At 42.4% G+C, this 13,089-nt stretch overlaps 1 protein-coding gene across 5 annotated transcripts in view; it reads right to left on the bottom strand.

Moving 5' to 3' along the window:
- The window catches only part of rph3ab (rabphilin 3A homolog (mouse), b), a 48,482-nt gene that overhangs the window by 32,235 nt on the left and 3,158 nt on the right, over window positions 1-13,089 (bottom strand). For 2 of the 5 annotated variants that reach the window (XM_087262434.1, XM_087262432.1), the window contains exon 1: window positions 7,747-7,840. The exons of the other annotated variants lie outside the window; for them this stretch is intronic. The gene's annotated coding sequence lies outside the window, so the exon portion shown is untranslated. Of the gene's footprint in view, window positions 1-7,746; window positions 7,841-13,089 lie in introns of those variants that run through there. 5 annotated transcript variants of the gene reach the window in all.

Below are 13,089 nucleotides of genomic sequence, written 5' to 3' on the forward strand. Positions count from 1 at the left end.
GTACTCGGCCTGCTCTACTGTACCCGCGTGCAAACATCAGGAACACCACTGGGCAAAAAGTAAAGGAACGAACTGAAGAGCCGGCGTGTTTGTTTCATTTATTGTAAATATATGTATATTAGTAAGATCTCATTTACACTATTTACTGTTGTAGGTGGCACGGTGGCTCAGTGGTTAGCAAGAAGGTCACTGATTTAAGTCCCAGCTGGGTCAGTTGTCATTTCTGTGTGGAGTTTGCATGTTCTCCCTGTGTTGGCGTTGGTTTCCTCTGGGTGCTCTGGTTTCCCCACAGTCCAACCACTTGTGATACCGGTGAATTAATGAACTAAGCTGGCTGTAGTGTATGAGTGTGTGTGGTGAATCAGTGTGTATGGGTGTTTCCCAGTACTGGGTTTCAGTTGGAAGGGCATCCGCTGCGTAAAAAAATATGCTGGAATAATTGGCGGTTCATTCCACAGCAGCAACCCCTGATTTATAAGGCACTAAGCCGAAGAAAAATGAATGAATATTTATATTTTTATCCTTTTGTTATTTGCTTTAAGACAAATTGAAAGCATTTTTTTTCACTCAATCCTACATAAAAATCTATTTTACATAAAAAACACAGTAGTTTGACTTTTTTTGACAGCTTATAACCGCATATCACTGCTTACATTCACGCAATATTCAGTTCACAAATGTCCAGACAGCAGGCGAAGCTGTCCACAGTATTAACTGCAAGTGATAAAATCAGATGTGTGTGTCCAGACATGCACAACCGCCCGATCTGCATGGGTTGCTATGGTAAGGACGTAGGCGTGACCACGTATGTGACGAGGCTGATGCAGGAGAAATCAACACGCATCTCCAAATAAACACTCTCTTTCCTCCGTCAAAGCAGAGAAACTCAGTCTGTTCTGTTGCTTTTCATGCTCTGTGCTGCAGTCACGGCCGGCCGGCTCTGCTGTGCATCAAAGAGCTGCGCTGTTTCCCACATAAGACTGAGTTTAGCACTGCATGAACATTTACAGCACTTCCGTCAGCAGTTTTGAAGTCATCATCGGGTGTCATGTCAATGTTAAGATCTGACTCCTGCGGCCAGAGCTTCTGTAAAAATCTGATTATAATTCAGTGGTTAGCACTGTGGCCTCGCAGCAAGAAAGTCGCTAGTTCGAGTCCCTGCTGGGCCAGCTGGCATTTCTGTGTGGAGTTTGCATGTTCTCCCAGTGTTGGCGTGGGTTTCCTCTAGGTGCTCAGGTTTCCCTTAAAGTCCAAACACATGCGCTATAGATCATTTCGAAGGGTGTAAGCAGAAAGAATGTTCCCAACGCATTTCCTGTTTTACATTTTTAATTTCTACAGCTCCCACGAATCCAAAAAGAGCCACATATTGATAACCTGATGTCAAAACAGCTATCATAACATTATTTATGATTGAATTGCCTCTTGTTTTACAGTTCTGAAATAGTTTGATAACAAGCAGGAAACGTTCACGGGCCAATGACATGACCACATTGACATGGTCTATAGCAGGGATGGGCAAACTTGATCCTCGAGGGCCGGTGTCCCTGCAGAGTTTTGCTCCAACACTAGTCAAAGACACCTGAACATGCCAATCAGTGTCTTCAAGATCACTAGTGCTGTTTCTCAATTCCAAGAGCGCAGAGAACGGACTTGTGTTCTTGTGGAGAACGGTCTTGCCAGGTGTCCTCGGAAGAACGAACTCAGGAGACCGCGAGGGCAGAGAACGCGTCCTTTGAGAAATGAGATGCTGCGTTCTTCCTGATGGTCACATGACCTGCACGTGTTTTAAATGGAAATTATTTAAACATCCCTGCTGAAAAATCCAGCTTAAACCAGCCTGTGTGTGGATGTTTCCCAGAGATGGGTTGCAGCTGGAAGGGCATCCGCTGCGTAAAAACTTGCTGGATAAGTTGGCGGGTCATTCCCCTGTGGCGACCCCGGATTAATAAAGAGACTAAGCCGACAAGAAAATGAATGAATGAATGATAAATGATATTATGAAGATACTGCTGACCAGTGCTGCCTGACTCTGTCCTGCTCTCAGTAATGCAAACGTGTGAATAAATGTGTAAGAAATACACTGATTAACTGTCATTTTAACGTCATTAAGTGATTTTTCGCAATTTTTTTCTTCATCTGAACACATTTCATGCAATATTTACACTCCTCCATAAAATGTCTATGTGCATTTGCGTGTTTATTTGTTTATAACATATAGCGTGGATTATAATATAATAAACAGAGAGATTAACTCTTTGTCGTGGAGCATATTTCTATTAATTAAGCTAGAAAAGTTGTCTGTAACAGGTGCTGACATCACAGACGAGCGCCCCGAGGGCACTGCAGTCCGTTTATAGCCTAATGTTAGCTTTTCAATTCTCACGTTAAACACCCTAAATCTGTTGAAACACGATGGCGGTTGAGTTTCAGCTGGATATTATTGGGTTGCACTTTATTTGCAAAAAAATCTTTACATATATATATATATATATATATATATATATATATATATATATATATATATATATATATATATATATATATATATATATATATATATATATATATGTTCAGAATTAGTCTAAAATTAAGTATGTCCAGAAAAAATGTATTAGATGGCAGACAGAAAGAGAAACAGGTAAGAAATAAAGGTTTTTAAAAATATACTTATTTTTAAAAATTAATACAAATTATTTACAAATTATTATAAAAACTTTTATACTTTTTTATGCATTCATTCATTCATTACTTATTTTTTAAAATCAACTCCAAATCTGTTATTGTTTTTTTTTCTTTTTGATTGCAAAAAATCTTTATTTCTGCATGTCTTGAATTTGTCAAAAAAATAAGTATGTCCAGAAAAAAGAAAGGTAAAATGCATTATCATGTTTGTTTATTTATTTATTTATTTGTTTGTTTGTTTGTTTATTAGTAAGTTTTATGTGTTTATTAAGGTGTTTTGATTTTTTTGTTGTGCTGCTATTTGACACTACACTCAAAAAAATAAGTTTGGTGTTTGTTAAAACTACGTAGTTAAAATGAGCTGAAACAACACAATTCTTGAGTTTATTGAGAACAATTTAAGTGTCTTATGTTCAATCCACTTCAATTTACGTTCATTTAAATCCTTCATGTGGAATCATGCATTTGTACAGTGTATTTGGAATTCTTACTATTGCTTATTTGGTATTTTGCATATGCCTTTAAGCAAAACAATAATAATTAATTAATTAATTTTCTTTTTGGCTTAGTCCTTTTATTAATGTGAGGTCGCCACAGCGGAATAAACCGCAAACTTATTCAGCTTATGTTTTACACTGCGGATGCCCTTCCAGCAGCAACCCAGTACTGGGAAACACTCATTCACACACATACACTACGGCCAATTAAGCTTATTCAATTCCCCTATAGCAGGGGTCACCAAATTTGTTCCTGGAGGGCCGGTGTCCTGCAGATTTTAGCTCCAACCCTAATCAAACACACCTGAACAAGCCAATCAAGGTCTTACTAAGGATACTTAAAACATCCAGGCAGGTGTGTTGAGGCAAGTTGGAGCTAAACCCTGCAGGGACACCGGCCCTCTACGCCCGAGATTGGTGACCCCTGCCCTATAGCACATGTGTTTGGATTATGGGGGACAACGGAGCATCCAACTGACCCAGCCGGGGCTCGAACCAGCGACCAGGCGATTGTGCTAACCACTGCGCCACTGTGCTTCCCCCGCAATAATGATAATAGATAATAGCCACAGAAAGCCAAACAAATTAAAAGCCCAAATATGAAAACAGGAGCACAAGGTGGACAGACTCAATACAATAAAGTACAGTAGATGACATGAAAAATGTTACAGCAACACTTAAGTTTAAGGACCAATTCTGACTAATAATTACAGGCCCATTACCTGCCTATTATTAAAACATTTACTGTTTATCAATACTTATCTGATCTCTAATCCTCAACTATTACCTTAATAACTATTAATAAGCTGCAAACTGAGCAGTTAATGGATTGATAATAGTAAGAATTGCATGTTAAAATAACGTATGACCATCAATATTTATGCATTTATTTATTTAAGAGAAGGAAACATGTAAAAACATCTATGGAAGCCTGCTTAGTTTATTGTTTTCCTGCTTGTTCAAACTACTTAAAATGAGCTGTTGTTTTGAACAACTTAATTTAGGTTGATCAATTTGTGTCGGGACAACATGAAGGTATTGTGTAGAACCCAGCCAGCATTGTTTACAGTGCCGTTTCCTCACAAAATTAAAATTAAAACGTAATTTTCCCTTCTCAGTTGAGTGTGGAATTGAGCATTGTGGCATTTATATGCTCAGAAATGCAAGCAAGAAAGTATAGCATCGGTATAAGCCCATCTGCAGTCAATCCATCAGCACAAATACATTCTCTCCCTTCTGAATCAATGCTCCGGCACATAATGTACAGTAGAACGCATCTCGTAATGCAGCACAGGCTTATTGTGAATATGTACCCCCATATACATTTCCGGAGAGCGCGAGTTATGCAGCCAAAGATATGTATGGCTGCATTTCTTCTTTAAAACAAACGCTAGGGGGCGGTATCAGAATCGGTTTTCTTGAAAATTGTGCTTCACACACAAGGAATTTGCTTGGGCTGCAGAAGCTTCCAGTGTACATAAAGTGACGACACGAAATTAATATGACAAAAAGATGATAAAAATGATTAAAGAGAGATGCAGTTAGTCAAAAAAGATCTGGATGTTGAATTGCATGTACAGATTTGTTATAAACATCCAGGTTATGTGCTGTGTGCAAATGCGTACGAGAAAGTATTGTATTGTTATGAGCAACAAGTGCGCATGAGAAGTATGTTTATTGCACAGTTGGAGAATATTTAACAGATGACACCGCCCACGCATTTTGTTTCTATTTTCGCGCTTAACAGCTGACATCAATGACACCCCCTCCCCTCTTCACTTTCGTCCACTACAACCCCCCCCCCCCCACTTTCATTCGCGACATACCCCTCGCTATTCACTTTCGTCAACGACACCTCTCCCTCATCTGGTAACATGCCTGAGCAGTTACCCTGATTTGTTCCAGGACCTCGCAATTCACAAATTAAGCACTGCTCATTAGCATATGAGTTAATCTTGTTTTTGAAATCTGCCACTAAGCTGTCGCGCAGGCGTTAGTAGTAGAGGTCTGCGGGAGCCGAGGGACCCGACCAGATTTCTTGCAGCTCGGGAGCGGTCGGTAACTGGTGTAATCTGAACAGGAGCGGGCGGTCTAACAATATCGCTCCCAACTCCCGAGCGAGCGAGCACGCGTATGTATGTGTGTGAATGAGACAGCGTGACGCTGTGTTTAGCTTGATTGTTGCTGTCTATGTGTGTGTGTGTGTGTGTGAATGAGAGAGAGCTTGTTGCTGTCAATGTGTGTGAATGAGAGATAGCGTGATGCTGCCCGTGTGTCAATTGCTTGGTGCTGTGTGTCTATGTGTGTGTGTTTATACAGACAGCTTGTTATAGGCTGTCTGGACTTTGTATCGCTGGGAGGTTTTCGGTAGTAGGATTGGGCGCAGGCGGGTAGAAAACGGGGCGGGATGCGGGACAACAAATGCTGAAAATAAGCAGGAGCAGTTGGGTTCGCACTAAAACAGGATTCAAAATTTAGTCCTGCGCAGATCTTTAATTTGTAGCTCCGCCCTCATTTGAAAAGAGCACAGTCTCATTTGCATTTAAAGCGACAGACACCAAAACTCCACAATTTAGATCAAAGCCTAAAAGGGTAGGATTCAGAGTTATAAGCATTATCTGTGTGCTATTTTGAGCTGAAACTTAACACTTAAGGCTGATTTATACTTCTGCGTCAAACGCACGCGTATGCTATGGCGCAGCCTACGCGTCGACGCATAGCCCTACGCTGTGGCCGTCGGCGTCGCTGACGTGCATCTCTCAAAAAATGTAACTACACGTTGCAACGACACGTAGCGCAAGCTCTGTGATTGGTCGGCTTGGTAGCGCTGACAAGTCTGGGCGGCACCAAGAGCCGTGCGAGCGGCGTGCGCCTGGTGGCGCGATTGTTTACAAGTGTGGAGTCCCGTGAAGGAGCTCCGGATGGAAAGTTTTGTTTTGTGTTTACCTCATAGTAAAAGTTGTTGCACGTCCGCCGGTTCCTGCCTAAAAATGAGCAAGTTTGAGCCACTTGTACATTCAGGAAGTGTTCAGGAAAAGCAAAGCACCAACGAAGAAACTCGACACAGAGGAACATTAACACCTTACTGCCAACTAGCGTTTCGGAAGTGTTAATGCAGACCAACAGAGACAGCGCGCAGAAGTATAAATGCACAGCTACGCGCGTTGCATGCGCCGTGGATTTCGCCGGTCACTTGACGCAGAAGTATAAACCAGGCTTTAGCTGGATTGGGCGGGTAGAAAAAGGGGCGGGTCGGGCTGTGGGATAACAATACCTAAATATAAGTGGGAGTGGTCGGGTTCGGACTAAAACCTGGAAGAAACGGGATTCAAAATTTAGTTCCGCACAGATCTCTAAATTCTAGCTCCGCCTTCATTTGAAAAGAGCACAGTCTCATTTGCATTTAAAGCGACAGTCACCAAAACTCCACAATTTAGATCAAAGCCTAAAAGGGTCGGATTCAGAGAGTTATAAGCATTATCTGTGTGCTGTTTTACATCTTGAGAAAAGTGTCATGATAGGTCCATTAAATGTAAAGTGTGACCGAGTATTGTAGAACATACATATTTTAAAAAAAAAAAAAAAAAAAAAAAAAGCAGGCATAATAGGTCCACTTTAAGTCATCGGTATTACATCTAATATTAATATAGCCTACATTATACGTAAATGCTGAAAGATCTCAAGCAAACCACATCCCTTTTATTGAAATCTACATTTGGCTGCGAGCATCCACGCCTTCATTCATTCATTTGGTTCAGTGAGTGTTTCTGTGCGCGGAGAATGCATCACACATAGGCTACATCATTCAGCAGATTGCCAATTGAAAACTCCACCCGCAAGCAAGCAGGAATGACTAAGTGGGTCACAATAATTATAACAAAAACATTAGATAAGATCCACACCTATTTGAACACCACCTGAAGACAAGCGCACTGCATATGATCGTTCACTTGCATTGCAAATCCAAATATAACACAGCATAAGTGTTAAATCCTGTGAGAAGCCCACAGCAAGCTTGACTGGTGTGTTTCTGCGCACTAGTAAAAGCGCTCGTGTCTTTATTACCGACTGAATGCACCTTTTGCGTACAACGCAAGCCGCATTGAGATGACACACCTTACGCTTATCTTCCAGTGCAAAACAGCATGCATGGTTTCTCAAGGCAGACGGGAGAGGAAACACACTCAATGGGAGCATCGATTGACACGCAGTGTGTACCCAAAGCGCACACAGATTTACTGTTTTTACAGCAGGGCATTGTTCAGCCATCATGTCGATATCATTTCCTACAGGCAGCCCGTGCTTATGGATGGATGGATGGCTGTGGGAATGAATGCATCCGTACAGACACTCTAGCTAGATTACGACGGGAATGTGGATCGCGTATGAAGAGACAGCATTGCTTTTCTTAGGTTTTCTTTTACTCAGTGCTTAATAAATCGCTCAGGAAGTCTCACACAGCCCACATGCATGCATGTTTTTTGTTAGTTTTTCGGCTGTGAAACGCATTCGTCGTTTCATGTGTGGAAAAGAAATCAGTAATGGAGTTTTCACATATGCTCACCTGATGATGATGATGATGATGATGATGGATAAACGCCTGGTGCTGAGGGAAAAACGACTGCAAACAATGCGGACTGTGAGTGAGGTCAGTCTATGAGAGGAATCAGCGACTGCGCATATTAGAGAGAGAGAGTGAGAGAGAGAGAGACTGTGTGTGTGTGTGAGAGAGAGAGAGAGAGAATAAATGTATATTATTAATTCATTCATTTTCCTTTCGACTTAGTCCCTTTATTTATCATGGGTCACCAAAGCGGGATGAACCGCCAACTTATCCTGCATATGTTTTATGCAGCGGATGCCCTTCCAGCTGCAACCCAGTTCTGGGAAACACCCATACACTCTCATTCACACACATACGGACAATTTAGATCATCCAATTCCCCTATAGCGCATGTGTTTGGACTAAGGGGGAATCCAGAGCACCTGGAGTAAACCCACACCAACACGGGGAGAACATGCAAACTCCACACAGAAATGCCAACTGTCTGACACTCAAACCAGCAACCTTCTTGCTGTGAGGCCACAGTGCTAACCACTGAGCCACCGTGTTACCTTTATTATAAATTAATAAATGTAAATTATAAATGCCACAAACTAAGCGATAAAGAGTGAACACATCTGTATTATGCTTCCTTGTGTGACAACATGGGAAAATCAACAAGCCAGAAAAACAACAATACCAGATTACAATGAGCTAAATTACACTGGGAAAAAGACTAATATTGGAGACATGTGCTGTGCTCTGATGGAGCTAAGACTGAACTGTTTGGCCATAATGAGCAGTGTTACATTTGGAGGACAAAGGGGAAAGCTTACAAGCCTAGCAACACCATCCCAACTGTGAAGTATGGGGGCGGCAGCATCATGTTGTGGGGCTGTTTTGCTGCAGGAGGGACTGGTCCACTGCACAGCATAGATGGCATCATGACGAAAGAACATTATGGAGAAATACTGAAGCAACATCTCAACACATCAGCCGGGAAATTACAACTTGGCCACAAACGGGTCTTTCAAACAGATCATGCCCCTAAGCATACTGCCAAATGAGTTCAAATGTGCTTTAAGGACAACAAAGTGAATGTTTTGGAGTGGCCATCACAAAGCCCTGATCTCAATCCTATAGAGAATGTGTGGGCAGAGTTGAAAAAGCTTGTGCGAGCAAGACAGCCAACCAATCTGACTCAGTTAAAGCAATTCTGTCAGGAGGAATGGGCCAAAACTCCTGCAAACTATTGTGAGAAGCTTGTGGAAGGAGATCCAAAACATTAGACCAAAGTTATACAGTTTAAAAGCAAAGCAAATATATACCAAGGAAATGTGTGTTAACCCTGCTGAAAAATCCAGCTTAAACGGTTGGCTGGTTTTAGCTGGTCAACCAGGCTGGTTTTAGAGGGGTTTTGGCCACTTCCAGGCTGGTTTCCAGCCATTTCCAGCCTGGTCTTAGCTGGTTAGGCTGGGAGATGACCAGCTAAAACCAGCTTGAACAACTTAGCCAGGCTGGGAGCCCAGCCAAAACCAGCTATGTCCAGCCTAAACCTGGCTGGTCAAGCTGGTTTTAGCTGGATTTAGCTGGTCATTTTCCAGCCTGACCAGCTAAGACCAGGCTGGAAATAGCTGGAAACCAGCCTGGAAGTGGCCAAAACCCCTCTAAAACCAGCCTGGTTGACCAGCTAAAACCAGCCAACCAAGCTGGATTTTTTAGCAGGGTTGACTGTCTAGAAATTAATTGACTGTCTAGGGTTGACTGTTTTTCTTGGAACGCAAAATTACCCATGATGCTTTGCATGCGCAAGGAGAATGCGAAGAACTTCCGGTCGGCAGATGATGCGTGTGAACAGTCACATTTGGACAGCTTTGAAACGATAGTTTTAATCTATTTTACCTGCTTTTATCCTCTTTGAGCTAATACTGTTGTCCATCAGCAGCATCTCCTGGACTGATCATTTAAAGAAATGCGATCTAATAGGATGGAAAACAGCTGCTGTGAGGCGTTTCCCCCTTGCTGTCAGACGCATCTTCTGCAGTTTAAATGAAGCCTCGTCATCGCTAAAGTCAACATTTTCTCTTTATTTCAAATATATAACCAGCCCAAACAAATGTAATTCACCAAATTGTGAACTAGGAGAACGGTTTTCTCATATTTCTGACGCGCTTGAACCACATGTGACAGATTATAACGGCTTTAACAGACACATTTCTAAGTTGTGTGTCACAAAAACACTCTGTTATCCATTAAAAACGTCATTGAAACCCATTTTCGGAGCACAAATTACCAGTTGTACACGCTGTAAACGGAAGTTTTTAGCATTCTACCGGAAAACACTGGTCACTATGGCGCCCTCCATGCAGCAGCCATGAAAAAGGTCTATATGTCGACCTTCAGGCAACAGTGCTAACCACTGAGCCACCGGAATCTGACAACATACACACACACAAAAAACTTGACATATTAAATAAAATCTAAATTTACAAACAAATGATGGTGATTCATTGTTTTGAGTGTAGTGTAGCTGGTATTCTTTAGGCTAAATAAAATAAATCACCATCTACAACAGATTTATCAGGACGAGTGACAGTATGTGCACAGAGCAGACAATTAATAATGTGGGAAATTCAGCCAGCTTGACAGCCGAGCGAACAGAATGAGTCACTTCTTGCAGCATCTTGTATAACGATGAAGGGTTTTTGGAGAATCTCGAAGGCCTGTGGGGAGAAAAGCTGCTCTTGAGTGTTTTTTCCTCCAAGCGCAAACGCTTCAGTGAGAGAATGCCAAGCAGGAGAAGAAATGCATGCTTTCCTCAATATTGATGACGTTAAACTGATGATTGCTCTCTGTGCTCTAACTTCATAGCACTTTTTTGAACGTAGTAAATGAAATTAAAACATTATTAATAACTTTTGACATCTGTAAAAGGGTCAAAAGGTCAATATTTCAGATGGATCATCTGTTGATCTGCATCCCAATCATCACAAATACTGCAGAAGACCTACTGGAACCCACATGGAGCCAAGATTCTCACTGAAATCAATCAAGTTTGGTGAAGGAGACATCATGGTTTGGGGTTTATTCAGTATGGGGGCGTGCGAGAGATCTGCAACATCAACAGCCTGAGGTATCAAGACATTTGTGCTGCCCATTACATTACAAACCACAGGAGAGGGACAATTCTCCAGCAGGATAGCGCTCCTTCTCATACTTCAGCCTCCACATCAGTGGCGTAGAGGACGGGCCCGCAGGGCACGCACCGCGGTGGGGCCCCACGTCGTTGCGATTTTCAATGATTGAAAATCCAGGAACCGCAATAATCAAACTCTTGGGAACAACTGTGGTCGGAACCAAAGTGCACAGGTCTGTGTTCTCTGAACTCCTCTCAAGCGGTGGACTACTTCATTCTGATTGCTTGCCGCCGAACCTGGTCATAGCCAATGAAGACGCGCCGCTGTTCTCGCCGCCGGTTCTCGTTAAAAAATGAATGATTTCTGGCTACTTTGACGCTCTCGCCGCTTTCGGTTTGTGATCGCTCCTCAGTTTGTGAAGGATTCCCCGCGTTGTCGCTCCACCCCGCCTCATTTCCCCGCTTCTCAATTTGTGACATAGATATATACACTAGATATCGCATAGGGACCCTGAGCATGCGTCATAATTAATCATAATAATTTAATTTTCATAATTAAAAAAAAAATGCATACTAACATCCAGGGAAATCTCCCGATCATAGGTATATCTGTATATCTCTGGCTCTGCCAAACCCCCACCCCAACCTCCCCCCGCCCCCCCTGGCCTTCAACTGGGGGCCCCGTCGGTGATCCCTGCAGGGGGGCCTCCGCATTTTGCGCTACGCCACTGCTCCACATCAAAGCTCCTGAAAGCAAAGAAGCTCATGGTGCTCCAGGATTGGCCAGCCCAGTCACCAGATATGAACATTATTGAGCATTGAGCATGTCTGGGGTAAGATGGAGGAGGAGGCATTGAAGATGAACACAAATGGCCAACTTGAAGTCAACTAATTATTTGCTGTTCCTCAAACTTGGATAGGCCACAAGACTTTTGTAAGGAAGTGTATTTCTCTCTCTACAATACTTGGTCACACTTTACATTTAAGGGCACCTGTTAAGCCCCTTTTCACAAGATGTAAACTAAGCCTCTGATGTCTCTAGTGTGTGTGTGTGTGTGAAGTGTCAGCTGAAAACATCACACAAATAATGATTTATACTCTTTAAAAGTGCCCCTTTATAGGCTTTGATCCAAACTGTGCCGTTTTGGTGACTGTCGCTTTAAATTCAAATGAGATTGTGGTCATTTCAAAAGAGGGCGGAGCTACAAATGCCTGTGTATCAGCATGGTGACCGATTCAAAACAGCAGACAGTGTTCATTTGTGTGTGCTTAAACTCCACATTTCTAATCCTCTTAATCGCTGACGTTATCGTCAGCAGGTCGAAACTCTAATAGGGGACAGCTGCATCTCACTCAGGACTGTTTATGCTAATGAGGGAGAGATGGTCACTAGTGGGCGGGGCTTTCCCCCTCTGATGACACGTACAAAGGGAGAATGTCAATCAAAGTGTTTCTGTATACTGTTTATATCAAGCCTGATAAAAAAAATACATTTTTACCATCAGAAGGTTTTATTCACACACTGCTGCCTGTGTTTAAACCTCTGTGTTTGCATAACATGTCCTCTTTAAGATTTCATTAGTTAATGCTAATGTGTTTACTAATATAAACTAATAACACTTGTACAGCAGGCGTCACAGTGGCGCATGCAGTGGGAAGGTCACTGGTTTGAGCCTCGGCTGGGTCAGCTGGCTTTTCTGTGTGGAGTTTGCATGTTCTCCCTGTGTTGGGGTGGGTTGCTCCGGTTTCCCCGACAGTCCAAACACATGTGGTACAGGTGAATTGGGTAGGCTAAATTGTCCGTAGTGTATGAGTGTGAATGAGCGTGTATGGGTGTTTCCCAGTCATGGGTTGCAGCTGGAAGGGCATCAGCTGCGTAAAACATGTGCTGGATAAGGTGGCGGTTCGTTCCGCTGTGGTGGCCCCAGATTAATAAATGGACTATGCTGAAAAGAAACTGAAGAAATGAATGACTTGTACAGCATTTATTAATCATAGTTCAACATTTACGGAGTATTAAAGTCCAAATTAAATGGTGTAAATTGTTACCTAAACTAAAGTGTTGTTACCCACGTATCTAATAATCACTGTCATACAGCAACCCCTTTCTAAAAAAGTAAAAGTATCAGTATTCTCACCCGCAGGTACAGTTAGCCATGTCTTCAGACCACCAGAGGGCGCCACTGAGTGAAATACAGTCATGACCTTGCCAGAACTCAATACACTGT

This window comes from Danio rerio, chromosome 7 (assembly GCF_052040795.2).
Source record: "Danio rerio strain M-AB ecotype USA chromosome 7, GRCz13ab, whole genome shotgun sequence".
Taxonomy (NCBI): domain Eukaryota; kingdom Metazoa; phylum Chordata; class Actinopteri; order Cypriniformes; family Danionidae; genus Danio; species Danio rerio.